General features: G+C 35.8%; 1 protein-coding gene across 9 annotated transcripts in view; it reads right to left on the bottom strand.

The window, feature by feature from the left end:
• Positions 1-16,861, bottom strand: part of LOC137252891 (serine-rich adhesin for platelets) — a 98,067-nt gene that overhangs the window by 74,915 nt on the left and 6,291 nt on the right. The window contains exon 1 of one of the 9 annotated variants that reach the window (XM_067789023.1): positions 12,061-12,271. The exons of 4 other annotated variants lie outside the window; for them this stretch is intronic. The gene's annotated coding sequence lies outside the window, so the exon portion shown is untranslated. 4 more of the 9 variants (XM_067789021.1, XM_067789016.1, XM_067789020.1 and 1 more) reach the window with 4 other exon arrangements.

Genomic DNA, 16,861 nt, shown 5'->3' with positions numbered 1-16,861 from the left:
TATACTATCATAAATGCCCATTGTTATATTCCGCCATAAATGAAACAATGCTTTTTGCTTTTTATTTACTTTATTTCATTACGTTTTTAATTTTGTACGTGATAAAAGCATACGTGTTTCTTATTTGTTTAAAGAAAATAGTTTTATAAGAATTCGAGTTCAAAATGTTCAATTTAAATTCAGAAAATAACAAAACAACAGAAGAGCGCTTTCCTCATGCGGAAACACATTTAAAAATGAATCACCACTAACTACTATTATTTGTCGCGTATCAATTTTTTGAGTGCGCCCCATACATTCCGACAGCTTTTGGTATTTTTTAATATTATTTTCGATTTTTTTTTTCTTTTAGCATGGAGCTTTGAAATGCTCTCTTTTTTATTTTTTAAACTTATTTTTTATATGGTTTTCGTCGGTTGAAAATGGCGGAATTTAAAAAATAACAAAACAACCGTGATAATCATTTGATTGTCATATGACAGTCAGTAGTGACAACATGATTAAATCGGATAATCTGTTCTCGCATACATAAAATTCCGTTGAGAATTATGTATCTGTCTCACATGCATTATGGTATCTGCTGTATGTTCTTTTGTTCTGTACCAAGTGTCCGAAGCCTTCCCAGTTTGAGTCCTTTTTCATGATTATAGGCTGTCGTTAGGAACATGCGGACATGCGTGAGCGAACAAAGGAACATACATAAATTTGAGTATCAATGTTTACGTCATCGCAGGATCAGCATTGTCAATTACAAGTGTGAGTGTATTAGTAAAACTATCAGCGTTTCTTGTAGTGATGTTGTCATTTTGAATTGTTTTTTTTTTTTTCAAAAATGTAAAGTTTAACCGTTCATTAGAAGCTAAGTCGGAGTTTAAAAGATAGATTGCCATTGTAAAAGTCGGCTTTATATTAAGACGTGATAATAAAAGAAGATTTAAAAAAATGGGCTATGCATTTACATTAGGTGGTCCCTATAAACATATTTACTGTTTTTTCCCCTCTCACCCATTCAACCGCTAATAAAAAGACCAAAAATATCACATAAATTATGGTCCAATTGGAGACGATGAAGGGCTGCCGCATACGGATGACACTTGAAGTGTCGATAGAAAAGTTCTCTAGAAGATTTATGATTATGTCCGTGGCAAAAACAAAAAATATAATAATAATAAAAGCCCAAAGGCTTCGCTAACTAGGTCATGTTTTGTTCTATTTATTTATTTAAATGGATTTTCTCTAAATAACTACATCGATCCCTGCCATATCAAAAAAATCGTTTATCTTAAGTAAAAAAACTTAATGGAGTCTGAGGCTTTGTTAAAAACCTCAGTTCTCTGGGTAATTGGGAAGTTCCTTAAAACTCGAAACAAAGCTTCCAAATTCGGAAGATTTTTGAATTTTCACGATTCCTGGCACACGTATCGGAAAATCTTTTCTCTCTCGTTGCATTGTCATGGGGTTCTGAAGTATGTTCTTAATTTCAAGAATCTAGCTCAATAAGAAGTTACTCAAAAAACGGTAGCAAGATACCACTTGCTCTAAATGGACTTTCTAAATATCTCCTCCCTGTCATATCTAGAAAACTCTATTGTTCTAAATATTACCACTTACTAGTGCCCAAAGCTTCGTGCAAAGCTTCAGATCTCTGAGTTATGGAGGAGTTCCATAAAACTCAGTGGATTTTTTTAAATTTTCACGATCCCTGGATTACCTAGCGAAAATTTGTTTCAATCATGAAGTATCTTCTTATCTTTATGGGAAGTTACTCAAAAATAGGTTGCAAGATTCCACATGTTCTAAAGGGGATTTCTAAATATATCTGTCCCTGTCTCATTTTAGTTCAAAGTTTCAGTTCTCTGGGTTATTGGGAACCTCCTTAAAACTCGAGAGCAAGCCAAGACTGCAGCTCGCCGGAAGTTACTCAAAAATGGATTGCAATATTCCCTAATTATACCTTTCATGAACATGAAATGGTATATTAACTTTGGTCCGATGTTTGTAACGTTGAGAAATATAGTAGATAGACTCACCATTAAGTATACCGAATTGATCAGGGCGACGAACTGAATTGATATAGCCATGTCCGTCTGTCCGTCCGTCTGTCTGTTTGAACGCAAACTAGTCCCTCAAATTGTGTGATATCTCAATGAAATTTGGCACAAGGATGTATTTTTGTATTATATTAGACATTCGTCGGATCCGGTAGGATCGGACCACTATATCATATAACTCCCATACAACGAATCGTTCAGATAAGACGACTTTGGTCATTCCTGCCGCAATTTAGAAAGTATAAACGTGAAACTCGGTAATATATATTCTACTATATCTTAGAAGATATCCTGAAAAAATCACTTTGATCGGAGCTATATATAGTATATATCCCATACAACCGATCGTTCAGATAGAAAGATTTTTGGCAATTTCTCCCTTAATTTCCAATATAAAAACGTTAAACTTGGTGATATTTATTCTTATATATCATAGAAGATTTCATGAAAAAATCATTTCGATCGGAGCTATATATAATATATATCCCATACAACCGATCGTTCAAATAGAAAGATTTTTGGCCATTTCTCCCTTAATTTAGAAAGTATAAACGTGAAACTCGGTGATATATATTCTAATGTATCATAGAAGATATCCTGAAAAAATCACTTTGATCGGAGCTATATATAGTATATATCCCATACAACCGATCGTTCAGATAGAAATTTTTTTGGCAATTTCTCCCTTAATTTCCAATATAAAAACGTTAAACTTGGTGATAATTATTCCAATATATCATAGAAGATTTCATGAAAAAACCACTTCGATCGGAGCTATATATAATATATATCTCATACAACCGATCGTTCAGATAAGGGGCTTTTTTGCCTTTTTTTTATATTTATCTAAAAATCGTTTATGTATGTACATCTGTTCACTATATATTTCCTATTTTATACAGCGCATTATTTGGAGATTACGAATGGGATAAGATTATTGTTCAGCCCCATTCATGAAATGTATGAAGTCTTCGGCACAGCCGAAGACAGTCCCGTCCTTCCTTGTTTTGTATTGAAAACATTAAACGAAACTAATATGTATAAGGAAAGTAGTAAAAAAAGTAGTAGATAGGAGTTTTTGCACAGAGCCGTTCGAAAGTTATTTGCTTATAAATATTTTTAAACTCATATCTGTTTACATAGATGTATGTTATAGTTAAGCTTGACCATGCGTGCCTTCTAGGGATGATGGTTTTTTGAATTTTTTGTCTACCGGGATTTTTTGGATCTGAAAGTTTAATTTCGGGATCCCGGGATTGTCCCAAAATTTAGTCTGCAAAGATTTTTTATGGCTTTTGATAAAAATTGAAACTCATTGACGAGCTTGCCAAACTTAATAAGTTCAATACCCGATTTCTCAAAAGCAAAAAAAGATTTTTTAGAAGCTCGATTTTGAAGAGTAGGAACGATGCTTTCAGAAGGAAAAATTATCTTAAATAAAAATATAGAAGTAGCATGACCTCAAAGGTATCTAACTTAAAAGTAAGGCAAAGTTGACATAACCATATCCATATAAAACAACTGATCCAACCAGCCTTATGGAAATCAATGTAGTAGGTCATACCATATCGCCCCAACTACTCGTATAACCATACAATACCAGCCACTTGGTTTTTGGTTTTTCGCCATATCCATAGCCTATATATATTTCATTTGGTGAATTCATTAACTTTTTGGATATTTTATTTTCTGGTTTGGATAAAATCGTCACATATTTTAGGTTAAGTCACCAATAACCGATGCCAATTGATATGGATAAGTAAAAATATGTTTATGACTATGTCAACTTTGCCAGACCCTTAAATGTGTTTTTGCACTTTAAGGTTCGAATATCTCAAAAACTTGAGTTGCCGATATTGTTTTGATTCAGATTCGGTTATACCACGTCGAAACCTTCGAGAAAGCTTAATGCTGTTTCTGGGCCCATATGACGTGCTGCGATCCGTGATAGAAACTCATATTTTAAATCGCAATACCTAGCTCTGAAATTTTAATAAAAATCAATTTCATATTAAAATTTAAAATAAAAATTTATCAATAATTTAAAAGATTTAAAATTTCGCTATTTAATAAAATAAAATAACTTAATTAAATAACAAAAATAAATTAATATTTAAAATTAATATTTAAAAATAATAAAAAAAAAATAAAAAACAATAAAAAAATATAGTATATAAAAAATTTAAATTAATAATTTACAAAAATAAAATAAAATTTATAAATAAATAATTTCAAAATTTTAAATATTTATAAATTATTTTATCATACAAATTTTAGCTACTAAATTTAAAAATATAAAAACAAATAATTTCAATTTTTCAGAAAATCCCCAATTTTTTTACAAAATCCACAATTCTAGAATTACTAATCATTTTCAGTTTTTTTTATTGCAAAAAATTTCGACATTTTAAAATTTTAGGATCGGATTAATGACATATTTGAACTAGCGATAAAAATAGTACTCGTAAGATCCATAATTTATTATAATTTGTAGAAAAAGTTTTGACAGTTGCATAGTTATCGCTTAAGTGAAAATGGTTTTCAGTCACTCATCGTAATACGTAAATCGGACCCTGGTTACAAAATTTATTTGGATTTTTGTCGGCCTGTGATATAGCAGAAAACGGCGTTTATCGCAATTTAGACACGAATATCTCGAAAACATGAATCAATTTGGAAAATCTGACGTCAGATTAGAAACCAATAACAACAAATAAAGGTATCTAAGTTCGGGTGTAATCGAACATTATATACTCAGCGTGAACTTTAATTGTAAATTTCATTTCAGATAAATTACTTTTCTACATAACACGTGGCACCGCCCGTTTAAAAAAAATTGTCTCCCCATTTCCTCTTACAATAAAACTTGATAAGTGAAATATCATTGATTCAAAACTATTTTTTGCTAAGTTATAGCTTATTATTCTAGTCTACGACCCTTTTAAATTTGTTTTATATCTAAGTTGCCATGGTCTTTAACCGATCCCGTCCATTTTTACTAGAAATAGTTTCTGCTATAAGGAAAATATGTGTACACAATTTCATTACGATCCGTTAGTTTTTTTTGGAGTTATGGCTCCCGAAACATAGAAAATTGCTTAGTCATAAAAGGGGCGGTGCCACACCCATTTTCAAAAATTTTCGTGTTTTCCAATTTAATGTTATAATTCAATTTAAAAAGTAGAATTCTATTGATATAAAGCTCTTTTTAGCTAAGATATAGCTTATTATTTTCGTATACGACCCTTTTAAAAATCTTTTATATAAAAGTGGGCGTGGTCTTTAACCGATCTCGGCCATTTTCTCTAGACATACATATTTCCTGCTATAGGGAAAATTTGTGTACCCAATTTTATTACGATCCGTTAATTTTTCTTCGAGTTATGGCTCCCGAAACATAGAAAATTGCTTAGTCATAAAAGGGGCGGTGACACGCCCATTTGTAAAATTTGAAGCTTTCCTATTTATTGTTATAAATTCACTTGGGAAATGAAATACCATTGATATAAATCTCTTTTTTGCAAAGATATAGCTTATTATTTTCGTATACGACCCTTTTAAAAATCATTTATATAAAAGTGGGCGTAGTTCTTAACCGATTTCGTTAATTTTTCTCCAAAGCATTCCTTATAGTAAAGGCAACCGAACCTCTCTGTCGAATTTTGTTACGATAGGTTTTTGTTTTATGATTAATAATATTTGTAAAATTGATTTTATCACAAGTGGGCGGTGCCACGACCATTTAAAAAAAAACGTTTAAATTTTTATCAAGTCTCAATATCAGTCCACACGTCAAAATTCAACATTCTAGGTGTATTATTTACTAAATAATCAGGTTTTTTGTGTTTTCCAAAAAGTGGGCGTGATTATCATCCGAATTCGCCCATTTTTAATACAAATCTATTCTGAGTCCGGATAAGCTCGTGTACCAAGTTTGGTGAAGATATCTCAATATTTACTCAAGTTATCGTGTTAACTAACAGACGGACAGACGGACCTGGCTTAATCAAATTTTTTTTCGAGACTGATGTTTTGGATATATGGAAGTCTATATCTATCTCGATTCCTTTATACATGTACAACCAACCGTTATCCAATCAAAGTTAATATACTCTGCGTGCAAAGCGCGCTGAGTATAAAAATGTCGGGTAAAATAATTTTATATAAAGAAATCGTACAAAAAGTTTCAAGCGTTTTATAAATGTAACGTTTTGTAGTGTGCGACTTGTAAAAGAATCAGCCATGTATGTATGTATGTATTTGTAGCTAAATACGGCACTACATACCGTGAAATGTTTTTTGTTTGATTAATCCTTCAACTGCTCTATTTGTATTTGTTGTAAAGGCAGTTTGCTGCTCTTGTTTAGATCTCCACTTCGTTTGCACTAAATATTAGGTAGGTAATATTGCAACTTTCTTTACTCTGATCATTCGTACCTTCCATAACAGCTTTTTTGCGTTATTAATTTCTTGTATGAGGTTTATCCGTTTTACCTGAGCAGCATAACACATATACAACAACAACTAAATACTATTGTGGTACAAGTTTTCTCCAATCATTTTGCAGTATTTTTTATTATTTAATTTAATATTTTTAATGCAACCCAAATCGTATAGCAAAAAACGATTTCCATCGTATTGTAACGTAGGCAACTAATTCGTTTTTCGCCGTATAAACACCGTCTAATAAATATTAACGTGACGCACCTTCAAGCTGCACCGATTTAAAACTAAATATACATCGGGTTTAATTGTACTGTGCTGAAGGAGGTACAAATATAGTTAACAGAGTTTGCGAGGCAGAACCGATAGGTAGGCAGTTTTTGAGGATTTCGATTTCACATATTCAAAAACCAACACTACAATCGGTCGCTGCTTGCTCACTACCACATTCAACACGACGAGTTTTCTTCTGCCTCCGGCTTTACTTCTCTTTACCGCTGCCTACGTCGATTTCCTCTTCCTTTATAGTGATTATGCGTAGCAAGCAGGGGGTAAGAAGGCAGGCAGTGAAACAGGCAAGCAAGAAGTCAGGGACGCAATAAGGCAAATAAATATTGCTTGCTCACGAAGTGAGACGACGTATGTATGGGTGTACATCCATACTTGTGATCACGGTTGCCACTTTGGGTCCATTTGGACCAAATTTGGTCCGCTCCAACCCCGTTTGGTCCGCTGGTCCTATTTTTTTTTAAATTTTGGTCCTTTTTGGGCGAGCCGTCACGATTTTGGTACTTTGATTTGATTATTTGAACTATTTTACTTTCATAACAATATGCGACACTGATACAAATTTTGTAACTCTCACCAGCAGAGCCGATAGCTATTGGCCGGTTTTACATAGAACGCTTTGTCGTGTAACATTGTGCGTGTCTCGAAGTAAGTGGCGTTAGTGCAATACAATTAGCAAATTTAATGTCAGATCCCGAAATAAAAGCGTATATGCTGTTTCTCGCCTATATTCTTAAAATTAAAAATACCTTAAATAAAGAGTTCCAATCAGAAAAGATTCGTCTGCCATTCCTATACCATCCAATTGAAGCACACTTCAAGCTTATCTTGAGCAACTTCATGCATAATGAGTACATCAAAAATATGAAGGGAGTTCAGAATTTTCTGTATTTAGTGTTCTCCTGAACAACTTTTTTTCGTTTAAAATTTTTGTGTGCATATTTTGTTTTCTTTTGACAGTTGTTAATTTGCTATTCAAAATTGAAAAAATAAACTACGGGATTTTATGTTGCGTATTTGCCATGACGTAGCAAATGCATAGCCGTATAATTTTTTGGCGTTTTATGTAAAACTACTACACTCCCCTATTGCATGCTTAAAAATTTTTTATTTAAGTGATAAAACTTACTACCTTGAATTAAAAAATATTTTTGTTGGAAGTAAAGCTGAAGTATTCCTTGAAAGCGATAACTTTACAAATGTACAACGACTTGCGGCAAAAAAAATATTTTAGATTTTTATATTGAACTCTTAGAGCAAATGCAAAAATGCTTTGATTTTTCTAGATGTGATATACAAGTTTTATGTACAATTACTCCCCACAAGGTATTAGCAGAAACCGAAACTTCTATATTACCGTTAATAAATAACTTTTCGTACTTGATAAAGTGCGATCAAGATATTGTTGTTATACAATGGAAGCTTTTAAGACTGTTAAATTGTGATTTTAAGCCTGATATAGACGTTTTAGCTTTTTGGGAAAAAGTAAGTTTTTATAGAAATGGTATGAACAAAAAGTGTTTTGAAGAATTGCTTGGGTTTGTATATGATTTACTGAGTCTGCCACATAGTTCGGCGGCCGCAGAGCGAACACTTTTTAAATTGTCTCTTATTAAAGCCAAATTACGCAATAAATTGGAGTTTATTTCAATCAACCACATAATGTTAGCCAAAGAAATTTGTACGCAAAACCCAGGACTTCATTACGTTTGGTCGATGAAAGACATAGGCTGGTCCTAGAAAAGTTATGCAATGAACGATATAAAATTGTTTTTATTATACGTTTTTTTCGATGTAACCCAGAATATATTATAAACATATATGCTTTAAGTTTTTAAGACTGAAATGAAAATGTATTTAATTATCATCATCAATAATTATCATACATTTTAATTGAAGCACTTTTTGTTTGTTTGTAACGTCGCGTTGTTTTGTACCTTTTAAGTTATTGATTATTACATTGTTTTTATACCAATAAATGAAAACAAATTTTGGTCCTTTTTTTTGAAATTTGGTCCTTTTTTCGACGAATTTTGGTCCCAAATGAAAACAGACTGTGGCAACCGTGCTTGTGATTAATGTTGTGTGTGACAACGTCTGTCCTTTTGTGCGTCTATCGTTGGGTCTTATAATTTAGTCTTGGCATTTGGGTAGGTAAGTCCTAAAACTATGAAAATTTCATTACGAGGAGGCAGAGAAATTCGTTGATTTTACACGAATTTTGTTGTTGTAGTTTTACATTGGCGAGGCAGACGGACGATGCCTATTTCACTGTACAAACGCACCTAGATATTTTATATACACACACACTTAAATACTAAAATATATAAATTCATACAAATTACATGTATGGCTGCTGTCTTCTAAATATGTACGTATGTATATAGTTTTGCTGCGACCAGTTTTAAGGAAAAAACGTGCTACGATTATGATAGAGTCAGCGACTGCTTCCATCTCTATATACCAAATTGCCAGATGCCGGCAACAAACAAAAGGGGTGTTGTTGCTCAAAATATAAAATTAATTTAAAAAATTTTTAACCCTTAAATGCCGCGCGCGCACCGTAACATCGGTCTTCACTTGACTTATACAAAAATAGACTGAGGAGCACAATGCCAATTTCAAATGTTTCGACTGGTGTGGCAGAGTTTACACATGACTGTATGTGCCCCAGTGTAGCAAATGGCAGCCAACTCAATTTACTCACTGAGTTACGCGTTCATCATCATCATCATCATAGTAATTGTGCTGGTGGTAGTATTACGTATTCTCAGTACGAGGGTTGGTAAGTACGTCCTGTAATGTGAGTACAGAAAATAGCTTTCATAACCGGGTTGCTAACAGAAAACAGCTCCTTGATTTAGCCCTACCTCCAAGTGGTCTAAGAAAACATATCTGTTTGATCCAGATGTATGTCCCCACATAACAGCAACGTCCCTATGGCACAACCCTATTGAAACTGCTCCCGTTAGAGGACTTTGATGATAACTTAGTAACAATTAAAGTGATTCTGATTCCGCGATAGTTAGCGCAGTTTGCAGTATCTCCTCTCTTGTGGACTGGGCAAAGAACACTTACAGCACAATTCTAAATATTCCCTCGGAATTTTTTTCTCGCGGATTATTTATTCCTGATGAAAAATTCCTCCAATTCTATTCTCCTAGGGAGATCAATAATTGGGGAAGAGGAATTTCGAATTTTCGAAGTCAGCTGTTTTGTCAATTTTTCGTTGCGCGTTTCTTATTTTGTTTAGAAAATTGAAATGTTTAGTTATTGTTGCAAATTTGTTTGAAATTAAGAAACAAAATATTGTAAGGAATTTAGGGGATTTCCGCTTATTTGAAACCTTCTACTAACGTTCGAATCCCTAAACTGTTGAACAAATCACTCCATTATTTAGTATTGAAAACTGGTGTATATTTAGACTAATTTGAGAGTAGTACTTCACAATTATACTTCACAACTAATAGCACGTTTAAATCAAACTGATTACTCAGCTTGTGCTGCTTTTATACTCTCCGTTGCTTCATTCGCTTATTTCTACTAAGGTCTAAGGTAGTTTCGTGAACTTCATGCTTGGTTACCAGCCATCTGCGTGTATGTATATTTGTAGTTTATACTCTCTCGGATAGTCATGTGCGTGTGTATATGGGAGTACTAATTCGGCTGATGATTACATGTGTTTATGAGTATCTCTCCGTTGCCTTGTATGTATGTAGGTAAATTATGATTAATGTGTTTATGTAGCTAGAGTGGCAGCTTGCTTTATTGTTGTTGTGCCTTTATTTAATAACCGCCTAGTGATGTGAGTATCACTTAGTGATACTAATATTCGTCACAATATAAGCAATGCACAGTATTGAATTTCATGTTGTATTCACTGAAATGAACATAAGAGGAAGACGGGGGGTAACACAAATCCGCCGGAGTTGCCTGCTTCCATTCAGCAAAGCAATTTTCTAGCGGCCAAGTCAAGTTGAATTCGTCCTTCGTCATATGCCAAAATCTATTTAAGCCTTCTTAAAAAATCCTTGCGCAATTTCGGGATGCCTGCATTATTGCTTTTATTATGATATAATCTAATATACTTTTCGACTTAACATAAAGAATATTGTAGTAGAAAGTACATATTTTAGACCAAAATTGTACAAATATGTGTTCTTTCTTAAAAGAACCAATTTACTTTACCTATTTTGATGCATTCCCTTTAATTTAACAAGTGAAAAAACTCCTAAAAAATGGCAAACAAATCCCCCTCTCGCTCACATTCATAATACCTACTTTTCTCGCATTACCGGTTTCCGCTTTTTCGAACAGGAGAAGTGAAAAAACTTTCAAGGAATTTTTATTTAGAATACGAGGAATGTGAGAAAGGAAAAAACTCGCACGGAATTTTTGTTTACCCTGTTAGATTCCAATCGTCGGGCATACACTCGTCCGGCCATATTTTGCGGGGAAGCTGATGCATGCGCCTTATCAACTCATCGCCGCCGTATTTGAATAGCTCCGCCGGCAATCCGGCAGCGCCCGCGGCCTTGTTGTTTTTCAATCTGGTTATTGCTATTCTGACTAGACTGACTTCATACATTTATTCCATCATCATCGATTTCGGGATCGGATTCATCATCCCTGTGCGGTAAATCGCTGTCTCCATTTAGGAGAGCAGAGAAGTGTTCCCTTCATAATCTAAGTATTCTCTGGACATTAGTTACAAGGTCCGTTTCCGTTTGCCCCGGTCTTAAAACCTTCCGTCTGTAGCCGAATTTTTTTGTAAAATTTTCGGTCGTTATTCCTAGTAGTTAGCAGCTCAAGCTCCTCGCACTCACGCCTTTCTGCCTCTGCTTTTTTCTTCCCGAAAAGACGTCTCGCTTCCCTTTTCAACTCGCGATAGCGTTCACACACTCCTCGATTTTAACGTAGCGCTGAACGCATCGTACCAGTTGTTCTTCCATGGTCGCCGGTAACCAATATTTTCCTCGGCGTCTGTAAGATGTGCTTTGGAGATATGCTCCCACTGCTGAATGAGGACACCCCTAAACTATGAGCTCAAAGAAAACTGCGTTTATGCAATCAACACTGCCGATCGATAGGCCGGCCATTTGCTTAAAACCTCGAAATAAATCAAAATATCTAAATTTATATTTGTATTGCAGCGTCTCAAAACATAAAAAGTAACCCTCGTATTCCTTATTAATGCCTCCCATGGATGGAGCTGTATGTGAGCGAGATTAATGGGGACCGGGAGGCCACTTTTAGTGATTTCATGTCTATGTATTACCTTAGCAGACGGCTTCTCAAACTGTTTAGTTCATGGGCGGTTGTTTGGAGCTCTGCAATTGTTATTATGCTCAGGTTTGGCTTGTTTTTAGCATTTTAGTGCTCTCTTTCGCAATATATTATTGTTCTCTTTGGCAAATTACTCTCGTGAAAATGTAAAAAAAAGCAAGGAAACTGCCTTTCGCGTTTGCATTCATTCACTGTTTTGCTACGACTTTCGTAAGCTTTCATATGAAATTGTTGGTTGATTTCGCAGTGCTCGTTGTGCCTTTTAAATATTTCAAATATGTACGTACGCACATACATATACATATACATATGTACACACAAATGTATGAAAGTCCGAGGTGGTAAAGCAGAATAATTGGTCTGGTCTAAGCAGATAACAGGAAGAGCGTTGCCATTTGGGCTTTGTAGTATGGATATGCTGGAATGAAAGCGAAGATATCAAAATTATTAAATTAAAGTATTCGTGTTTTTTCTACATTTTTGTAGGTATGTATGATGCCTTCATACATGTGGATGTAATTACAGCACAGACAGGCTTTAGTGCTAAGTTTCACCCTGAATTGGGGTGTTGCTGCTTTGCATTTCGTTCTACAGATTGAAGGAAACTCAAGTTAAAAGTATTCCTCCTCTGAAGACTTATAAGGTTTTTCATGTTAAAAATTCACAGATCAAGGATCAATTGTACTGAAGTACAGATCTAAACAATAGGGCTGATATGCATACATTTGTGTGCGGAAGAAACGTTTATTTCAAAGTAAACTTTACTTTAAACCAGATATTAATTGTAACGTTTAGGTTAGGTTGACATGGTCCGTCAACAAGACATCACATAGTCTGCATGTGTGGTTAGTGTTACCAGAATTTGCTTGACTAAACAACGGAGTTAAGTACCAGGTCAACGGATGGAGTCCATCCCTATCTGTGACGGCAGGGAATAAGCCATATATACAACCTATGTAAGGCATCTCTACTGCTCGGCTACATTCCAAACAAGGGAACAGAGGTTAAGGTAGAGCTAGGCAAACCCGAGAAACTATCCTCGTAGTATAGACCAACTAGCCTCAGTTCGTTTCTGCTAAAAGGTATAGAGAAAATTTTGGACAAGCATATTAGGGAGATCACACTAAAAAAGCTTCCTCTGTATTGGACTCAATTGGTTTATCAGTTCGAAAAATCTACGAAGACTGCTATTCATAGACTTATGGAAATAATTGGCAAGCTTTGGAGTCTAAAAATATAGAAATCCGCGCTTTTATTGACATCTCAGGGGATTTCGATTACACGACACATCAAGCTATCGAACAAGCTATGATAGGCAAGAATATAAGCCCAATGATCGTTCGCTGGGTGCTATCCATGCTAAAAAGAAAAAATCACTCTTGATCTGTAAAAGACAACTGAGTCAGTTGTGGCTACTATGGGCTTCCCTCAAGGGTTTTACTCTCTCTTCTTTTGTAAACCCTAGTCCTAGATGACCTCCTTCAGTTACTTAAATCCAATGGATTTGACACAAGGTTATGCTGATGGCTAAGTAATCTGCATCACAGAGATGCACGAGGAAACAATATCCAACAAGCCCAGCGCATCATAGAAAGTTAGTGTGATACCAAAGGACTGTCTATCAATCCTACAAAATCGTCCTCGTGCCTTTACTCGGAAAAGAAAACTTTTCATGCCAGAATCATTCCTGGGTGACACCAAAATCCGATTTTCAATGGCAGCAAAATACCTAAGGGTTACACTCTACAGAAGCCTCGCGTGGAATGCCCATCTAGATACTACCTTAAACAAAGCAACACGAGCTTTCTTCGTACACACTTGACTCTATACCAAAAAATGGGGGCTATCTCTCAAAATGGTATACTGGAAATTTGATACTGTTATAAAGCCATAAGTAGTCAGTCACCTGTGCTTCCTTAGTTTGGTGGCCGAAGACCAAGTAAAGAATCGCAATTAAAAAAGAGCAAACTACATCGACGAGCTTGTGTTGGCATAACGGGTGCGATGAGAACGTCGCCTAGTCCCTTAGTGGGAATACCTCCCATCCCTTTTATAATAGAGAAAGAGGCAAACCTTGCTGCACTGCGACTTCTAAATATCCCTGAGCTAAAGAGCGGAAACATGACAAGTGAAATTGCTTTACGCTCTGAATCTTAATGAATTTTGTGGTGGCCATTGTGGACAGAACTTTTAGCGCAAACAGGGAATCCATACATTGGGATGCTTTCGCCCTATTTTTCAGGCAAAAATTCATGAATTAAAAGTTTGCTGGAGAGAATATCTACGAAGAAGCTTATCCTCTTGGTAAATACTTATTACTTCGGTCTGGTGGATGAATACAATGAAGGCCTTAATGATCTGGCAGTCAAAACCAAGGTTTTCTTAGGATGGGTCCCATGCAGCAGGGACATGAAGGTAATGAGGAGGCAGACTACCTAGCCAAGCAGGGTGCTTTAACTGCACTCTATGGTCCAGAGCCGTTCTGTGGACTCACAAAGCACACACCAGGTAAACCATAAGCTACTTAGAAACAAAGCAGTTCAGACAATGCTGCCCTGGCCCTGCAAAAATCGCGAGTACTCCATGCTATGGACCAAGCGAGTGCTCCAAAATTAACCACAATTCATACAAAAAAGATGGTCCAATTAACATTGCGATGTTCTAGGACTGGACCATATACTCCAGCTCAGCATTTCATCAGAGTAATCCATGGAGTACCCACAGTCCAATAAACATCTTGTAGTGATTACAATCGTTAATAAATAATAGTTTACAAAAACTAAAAAAACACGCTTTTATAGCAAACCGAACTAAAAAATAGAAAATAATTTTCAATTAAAAAGAGGTTATATAACAGTAGTACAAGGTCAAACAATCATTTATAGTGAATCACCTCAAAATAAAATTATAATAAAATTTAAGTTATTAACAGAATAATTTAATTCAGAGTAAAAAGCGTGGGGTGCATTTGATTACATTTCATATCTTTCCTCTCAGATAGTTGCCAATAGAATGATTGTAACATTCAATATCAAGCACCCCACGCTTTTTACTGTGAATTAAATTATTCTGTTAATAACTTAAATTTTATTATAATTTTATTTTGAGGTGATTCACTATAAATGATTTTTTGACCTTCTAATACTGTTATATAACCTCTTTTTAATTGAAAATTATTTTCTATTTTTTAGTTCGGTTTGCTATAAAAGCGTGTTTTTTTTTTAGTTTTTTTAAACTTTTATTTATTTTTAATTTTTTAGTTCAAGTAATTTTAAAAGTTTTAGTCGAGAGTGATGAAACCTCGAAACGCCAGCGGTCCATGGATGAATCCAACCCCACGGCACCGAAAAAGGCCAAGCAGCAGGGAGGCTGGACGCGGTCTTTCGCCGAAATTGCCAAGGGTCGGCAGATCATTGGCATTGTAGACGAGAGCAGCGAAAATGGCAGGATCCCGAAACAACAGTGGAAGTGGATCGAGGCCGCGCTCGCTACGGTGGCCGTTAAGGTTAAAAAGACAACCCTGTTCCACCGCCATCTTACACCGATGCAGGGTGGTTCCAGGGCAATGTCAAGCTAATTGCTTGTGACGCCGCCAGGTCGGTCAACCTCTATAGGGCCGCCGTCACGCTGATAAGGGTGGTATATCCGGGCGCGCGCCTCAAGGTAGTGGAGGATATACCCTCACGCCCAAGGGCTAGAGCCTGGGTTCCAGTGACGCCAAAGGACCCAGCTGACATCGTGGAGCTGCTCCAGGAGTACAACCCGCCACAGGTTTGGAAGTCAACCCGGATAAAATCGAGCTTGTTCTCTTCACGAGGAGGTACAAAGTACCGAATCTTACATCGCCAAGAATTGGGGGTACGTTCTTAGCGTTTAGCGATCAAGTCAAGTATTTGGGAGTCATTCTGGATAGGAAGCAATTATGGAGTGACCATATAGTGGAGCAATCCAAGAAGGTAGCAGCAGAGCTGTTCACCGTGCAAGAGGGCAATTGGCACCTCCTGGGGATTCTCCCTTAAGGTGACCTACTGTATTTACACAGCAACTGCGCGCCCGATTCTTCTTTATGGTGCCTTGGTCTGGTGGCCTGCACTAGCTAAAAGTACCTATCTTAAAATGCTTCAAAAGGTGCAACGGAGTTCGGAGCTCTGCATTACCGGGGCTCTCGGCTCCACTCCAGATTCCGTTACATACATACATGGATATATAGATACATAGATAGATACAGGCCAAGCTAATAAAAGCGTGTTAAACAGGGCTCCAGTATGCTCTTTCGTAGATGTGCCATGCATCCACTTCTATCATTAATAAAGGAATGGTTTTTCACATTATTGCATTGTCATCGAGCCTTGATACGTGTGCAAAGTTTCAATCAGACTTATGGCCATTCAAAGTGGTAATAAGGCCAATTGACCTTATTGCCGTTGACCTTATGTCACCACGCCATCACATTAATGCATTGTCATCGAGCCTTGATACGTGTGCAAAGTTTCAATCAAACTTATGGCCATTCAAAGTGGTAATAAGGCCAATTGACCTTATGGCCGTTGACCTTATGTCACCACACCATCACATTAATGCATTGTCATCGGTCCTTGATACGTATGCAAAGTTTAAAATTAATCAGACTTCTAGAAACTGGTGAAAATTAAGCTCAAAGATTCCGTTACATACAGGCCAAGCTAATAAAAGCGTGTTAAAACAAGCAATGATCGGCTTACAATATGTTCGTGTAGAAACATGAGTTGGACCATTGCTGCATTACAGTGGAGTATAATGGTATGTACTCCAGT

The sequence above is a fragment of the Eurosta solidaginis genome, chromosome 5, assembly GCF_040869045.1.
Source record: "Eurosta solidaginis isolate ZX-2024a chromosome 5, ASM4086904v1, whole genome shotgun sequence".
NCBI lineage: Eukaryota > Metazoa > Arthropoda > Insecta > Diptera > Tephritidae > Eurosta > Eurosta solidaginis.
Note: the sequence above shows the minus strand (reverse complement) of the source record. Positions and strands in the feature narration are given on the sequence as shown.